Genomic DNA, 7,007 nt, shown 5'->3' on the forward strand with positions numbered 1-7,007 from the left:
AAAATTAATTTTTAAAATGCAGATTTAAGCATGCAGTCAACGTCCTGAATTATTTACCCAGTGCCCCAATTCTCATGAAACTGAAGGAAAAGGTACGGTCTGTCAGAGTTTAGTTATGTGTTTAATGCTTCTCTTCCTGTCCTGACTTTCCAAAAAAAAAAAAAAAAATCCCATTGGGTTCTATGCCTTATATCCTGGGCTATTTCTTATATTTTCGGGTTAGATTAAATACTATCAGGCAACTTCTGTCATTCGGCATAAGTAGTAGTGATTACTCCATCAGAAAAAAAAATCTATAACCGCGTGGCACAGGAGTTAATGTTTGACAAGCAAGTCTCAGTGGGGCGCTGCAGCTGTCAGCGCGGCCACTCGGAACATTGAGACACGACGGGCTGAATTCTGCGAGAAAATAGGGTTCCCGCTCCGTGAGCCCAGGCTGAACTCTTCCCAAACAACAGGGAATCTTCCCCGTGCGTAGGATCAATTCTTCACAAATCCAGGATGGCCAGCCTTCCCCGCCACCCCCTTTCCGTCCTTTTCTCCTTCTGTCTCCCCAGCCTCTTCTCTTCCTCTCCTTCCCCATCTCCTTTCCTTCCTCTCCTTCTTGTCTTCCTTTTACCAACTGTATTAAATATCCGCCGTGTGCCGGGTGCCAGATATTCATGCACGTACTGAGTGTCCCAGAAGAGTTCACGGGACCCTTGGCCCTGAGGGCCCTGCAGTCATCCCTTCCTTCTCTCCCTGGCACAGAATGGGCCTAATGTGATAAATCAAACGGTCACAACTTTCGCCGTATTTAGAATTCTTTTGCCCTTTTTGAAATTGTGAGTGTTATGATATATACCAAAGAGAATGAAAAAAACGTATATTTTTTAAAAATGCAATCTAAGGAATGATAAGACAATCAACACTCAGGTACTCACCATCCAAGAAGTCCACAGTAACTGAAGTCAAAATGTGCGTCCTCCTCCAATTTTCCTTCCTCTTCTCTATCTGGAAATGATGCACGATTTGAACTGTATATCCTCATTCTCCTGCTTTTCTTTCGAATTGTGTCGCCCGCGTGTTTATCTAAATATGTCACATTTTTGAAATATTAATTGGATAATATGTATTCTTCTGCGACCCAATGTTTTTCATCCCACATTCTATTTTTGCTGTTAGTCCATGGGGCTGCGGTCGATCACGGGTGTATGGTATTCCACTGACTGCATGCTTCTGTCTCGCTCGATTCATCCGATGTTGGTGGGTGTCTAACTTGCTCTGCTTTTGCTGTGACGGAGAGTCTGCTCTGGGCATCCTACGCGTGCGTGTCTCCCAGTGCAAATGTGCAAGTGTGTCTCTTGGTACACACCTAACAGTAGAATTGTTAGGTCACGGGGTATGTGACTCTCCCACTGTCCTGGAAAATGTCTGTTTCCTAGAGTCTTGATTTACATTCCCAGCTGCAATGGGGGAGAGCTCTTAGCTCTACATCATTACCAACAGCAAACGCTGCTTGACTTTTTAAATTTGTGCTAGTCTGGTGAGTGTGAAATTGTATCTCACCCTGGTTTTACATTTCAATTCTTTGGTTACCGAGGAGTTTGAGCATCTTTTAATATTTATTGGGCATTTGTAATTCTTTTTGTGTGTGCAGTTACTTAAAGTTCTGATATAAGAACATGAACTGCCTATTCTTGTTTTTTGCTCATTTTTATATTTGGCCATTTGCCCTTTAAAAAATTATTCAGAAGACTTCTTTATATGTATTTTTGACATGAGTTCTTTTCCAGGTATGTGTATCACAAATATGCCCTCCCAGCTTGTGGTTTGAACTACACTTTCTTTACGATCATGTTAAATGCCTTTTGAGATCTTGATTTTAATATAGTGAAAATTATAAGTCCTTTTGTTTGTGTATTGTGCTTTTTGTTTCTTTAAACAGAAATCCATCCCTACACAGAGACCATAAATATATTCTCCTTTACTGTTTCCTAAAAGTTTTAAAAGTTGTGCATTCCTCGTTTAAGTCCTTAACCTACAAGGAATTGACTGTTGCGTGTATGTAAGGATCTGTCTTATCTTTCGTCATATAGTCGATCGATAGCCAGGGAATCGTTCACAGGACTTCATTCCTTCTCCAGGAACCCACACTGCCAGAGCAGTCTATACCCTTTCCTTCTAGGGAAGGCCCTGTTCCTGGGTTCTTTTATTCCTTTAGATGCCGTCTATCTCTACACCAACACTGCATGGTCTTAATTACTGTATTTGAAGAGCAACTTGCCTCTTTTTCTCTTTCAAAATTCTGCTGGCTATTCTTGGCCCTTTGAACTTCCATGTAAATCTGAAAATCCGATTGTAACTTCCATATAAAACTCTTTTTAGATTTTGATTGGAATAGCATGGAATTAACAGTTCATTTGAGGATTAATACTTACATCATACTGAATTTTCCTATCCATAGCATAGGATAACTCCAAAGTTATTTATGCCTCCTTCAATGTTTTTCAATAAATTTCTTTTTTTCATATACAAAGTGTACATTTTAAACATATAAACACTTTTAAAATAGCAGTATTAATGTATCATTGATGTACAAAAACTACAGCTATTTAATGTATACGACTTGATGAATTTGGATATACACATACACCCTTCCATGAAACTGTCACCACAGGTATGGTTATGGACACAGTCACCCCCTCTTAATGTTTTCTTGTGCCCCTTTGTTTTTGATTTTGCTTTTGTGGTAAGAATACTTAATATGAGATCTCCCTTCTGAACAATTGCTTTTAGAGCAAATATAATATTGTTAGTTACAGGAACTATGATGTACAGCGTATCAATGGATCTCACTCATCTTGCGTTACTGAAACCTTATACCCACAGAACAATAACTCCCCATCTCCTCTTGCCCCCAGCTCCTGGTAACCATCATTCTGTACTCTGCTTCCGTGAGTTGGAATATTTTAGATATCTCCTGAAAATGGAATCATGCGGTATTGGTCTTTCTATGACTGGCTTATCTCACTTGGTATAGAGTCCTTCAGGTTTATTCATGTGGTCACATATGGCAAGATTTCCTCCTTTTGGAGGCCTGGATAGTATTCCATTGTATGTATATGCCACGTGTTCTCTATCCATTACTTCACCAATGGACATTTGGATGCTTCCGTAGTTTAGCTATGGTAAATGACACTGCAGTGAACATGGGAGCACAGATATCTCTTTGCGATCCTGATCGCAATTCTTTTGGATATTTACCCAGAAGTGAGGTTGTTGGATTATATAGTTGTTCTATTTTTAGTTTTTTTTTGAGGAATCCATACTGTTTCCACAGTGGCCGCACCATTTTACCTTCCCATGAGCAATGCACAAGGGTTCTGACTTCTCCGCATGCTTGTCAACATTTGCCATTGGGTGTTTTTTTGTTTTTGTTTGTCTGTTTGTTTGCTTTGATAATAGCAACCTAACAGGTCGGCGTAAAATCTCATTGTGGTTTTGATGTGCATTTCCCTTATTTTTAGTGATGATAAACACCTTTCCATGCACCTGGTGGCCATTTGTCTGTCTTTTTGGAGAAATGTCTATTCGAATCCTTTGTCTATATTTTTTTACTGGATTGTTTGTTTGTTGTTACTATTGTTTTGCTATTGAGTAGTTGGAGTTTCTTAAATACTTTGCATATTAACTCCTTATCAGATATGTGGTTTGCAAATACTTTCTCTCATTCCATATGTTACCTTTTCATTCTGTTGCTGTTCGGAAGCTTTTTAATTCCTTATTATTTTTGCTTTTGTTGTCTGAGCTTTTGGTGTCATTTCCAAGATATCATTGCTAAGACCAATATCAGGAAGATTGCTCTCTGTTTTCTCTTCTAAGAATGTTGCAGTTTCAGGTATTATATTTAAATTTTAATAACTTGACTTGATTTCTGTGTATTCAGTAAGATAAAGATCCAGTCGCTTTATTTTTCTTGTTATTGGAAGTAGTGGGAGTATAAGCTGATGAACTGTTTTGGAAAACAATGTGACGCTCCCTGAGACCTAGCAATTCCAGCTCTAAGTGCATACTTGAGGGAAGCTCTTGGCCACAAACACAGGAGACCTGTAAAGGCAGCATTGTTCATGATATTAAAAAATCAGTTCAAACGTCCATGAGAAGTACGGTGAATGAATTATTGTGGTATATTTGCTGAAATAGTACACAGGAGTGGAAATATATAAACTAAATCTACGTCTATTAACGTGGGTCAGAACTAAAATAGTAACGTTGAGTGAAAAAGGCAAGTTACAAAGAATCCATGCAGCGTGATTCCTTTAATATAAAATTGAAGTTCAGGAAATTTTTTTTTTATTTTTTTTTTTAGGAAATTTAGATAATATATTGTTTGGGGCACATGCACGCATAGTAAGATTATAAAGAAGGTAAAGCGTGATCACCGTGAAACTCAGTAAAGCGGGTATCTGGGAATGGGAGGGTTGACCAGGGTTGCTGTTGTGGGGACACACTGGCAGCTTCAAAACACCAGTCATTTTCTATTTCTTAGGCTGGCTGGAAGGTGCAAACGTGTCTTGTTATTTTGAAAATATACGTAAATATGTCTGTGTGTATAACTATACATGCCACACATCCATAGATGGTGTACATACCTTTGATACATATTATAGTTTGTTTTAAAGTCTTCATAAAAATTTAATTAAAGCTTTTAAGAGCTGGAAATTATTATTATTTTTTTTTGGTAATCCAAAGCATATTTTCATCATTTTATGACAGCTCATTAATGTGTTAGCTCCTCAAGAGTGTATTCTGGGTCTGGGCTTCTTTGCATCTCTGTATATAGTGAGATAATTGCTAACTCCAGTGATGTGCTTTAAGATCCTTCCGCCTGTGTATTACACATTTTTGAAGTTAACATTTTCTGATTGCTCTAGGAAGGAGATTCGCTGAGGCTTGCAAGGTCCTCCTGCAGACCTGGGCCTGGCCCCCATGGGAGCATTGAGCAGTGTATAATGTGTGCCTGTCACTGAACATGCCGCGGAAAAAAAAAAACTCTTGGACGTTAACTTGTTTCTCCTCCCAGGCTTATGGCTGGAGAACTTCCCTTAGCCCATCTGACAAATGAAAATGGGATAAGTGACAAATTTTAAAATCCTTTTTTTTTACTTCCATGATTTATATTCCTATCCTCTATTTTCCTGTTTCTCCCTAAAATCATTTTAAACAGCAACCTACATCTTTTCAACACATTCACAGAACTGATTGATAGGCTGAATTGCATGAGACCTTCTTACCCAAGGAACATGTTCCAGCCCAAATTTTCCTAAACTTTGGACGTTTGCAAACCCTTTTATGATTTTCGACATAACCATTTATCACATGTCCTGTCGTATCAATAGTACTTTTCTTTAGATTTAATCCGACTCACTTTTGCTATCTTTACTTCACTCTAAAAAATGGGTGTCAAATCATGAAGTTGATGTGCTATTTCTAAGTTATCTAATATTCATGAAAAAGAATCGAAACTATTATTAGTTTTAAAAGTTTGCCCATACAACACATTTTGACCGAAACTCATTCTAGGTATGTCCGTGTGCTACATTTTGGGGAAACCTAACGAAGTTTAGAAAGACTGAAAAAAAAAAACCCAAAGAAATCCCCCTCTGTGCCACCTCCTCTGCCCCCACAGTCCGGGCCCAGCAGACGGGCAACTGGCAGTCCGCTCCAGCCTCCGCGTTTGCCAGGCTGCCAATCCTCTCCTTTGTCTGCGGAATGTGTCCCATTTGGATTTGCTTTCTGCCTTTTATTGGGATTGCCGGCTTTCTGCTGCGCGGCCCATTGTGGGAGGGGGAACCGATGCCCTGGGAAAGCGGCGCCCCCGCAGCTGCAGCGCCAGCCGGTCGCCGAGATAAAGTGGCCGAGCAGGCTTAGCAGGCCGGGCTCCGGTTCGCCCTCGCGGCCCATCACCGGGGGCTGAGCCTCCCCATCAGCATCCTGCCAACAGGAGGGTGGCAGGAGTCCCCACCGTCCGCCGTGACAATCCAATTCACAGCCGTGGGGGCTTCTTGTGCTCACGTTGTCCCCCAATTCCTGGCTGGGGCACTTCTGGCTCACGAAGGCCTGCTTCTCTCTCCACCGCATGGCGCGGCCCTGATAGAGTTGATTAAAGAGCTTTTTTTTTTTTTTTCCTCTTCCTTTTAGCTGTTCTTCAAGGTCAGATGGTTTAGATATTTCCAGAAGGCCGCCGCTGCCTCTTAGTCCCACACTTGTGTAGATGATGCCATTGGCAGGGGCTTCTGGGCACATGGCTGGGCCCATTAAGGTTTAGTGAAGCCTGAAAAGGAGAATCAATGTTTCATTTACATCAGAAGGCTCAACATCTCATCACATCCTGGTGGACACAGGCCGTACAACATCTTAATACTAATCAGCTCTCTCTGACATTGAACTCCAAGGATTGGTATTTTGAAAACCAACAGCGGTAGCTCCGGCCCTCCCCTCTCCTCTCAGCCGATCATCTGCCCCTTGCTGGGCTGTACAATTTGACACTCTTGTTCAGCGACTTCTCACTCATTAAACTGATCAAGATACAAAACTTGTTAGTTAATTTTTCATGCACTTGGGGGATCTGCTTGCATATTTTAATGATCTGCTCTCAGAATGTGCTGATCAAACTGCATATTTTGTTGATTTGCTGTGACATCTCCTTAACCACAGTGTTGCTCACACAGGGTCTTCGCCGATGTGAGCTGCATCCAAGCAGCGTAGAGCCGATGCCGTGTGTGCTAATTGAGCCGTGCAGCTCCGCCGAGGCGTTAATGTGCTCTTTACTGATTGATCTGAATAATAACCATTTGGAATTTTCATATTCCGTACCCCAGGGCTCACACGGTATCAAAACCAATATTTGCCAGAGTCGCGTTGGTCCTGGTTACACCTCGAGGCGCTTTTCTCCTTCGCTTAAGGTTTGGTCCTGAAAACTGGGGACTCCACCCCCACCCCCACACACCCACACCCCCCACACC

The sequence above is a fragment of the Vulpes lagopus genome, chromosome 19 (genome assembly GCF_018345385.1).
Source record: "Vulpes lagopus strain Blue_001 chromosome 19, ASM1834538v1, whole genome shotgun sequence".
NCBI classification, from domain to species: domain Eukaryota; kingdom Metazoa; phylum Chordata; class Mammalia; order Carnivora; family Canidae; genus Vulpes; species Vulpes lagopus.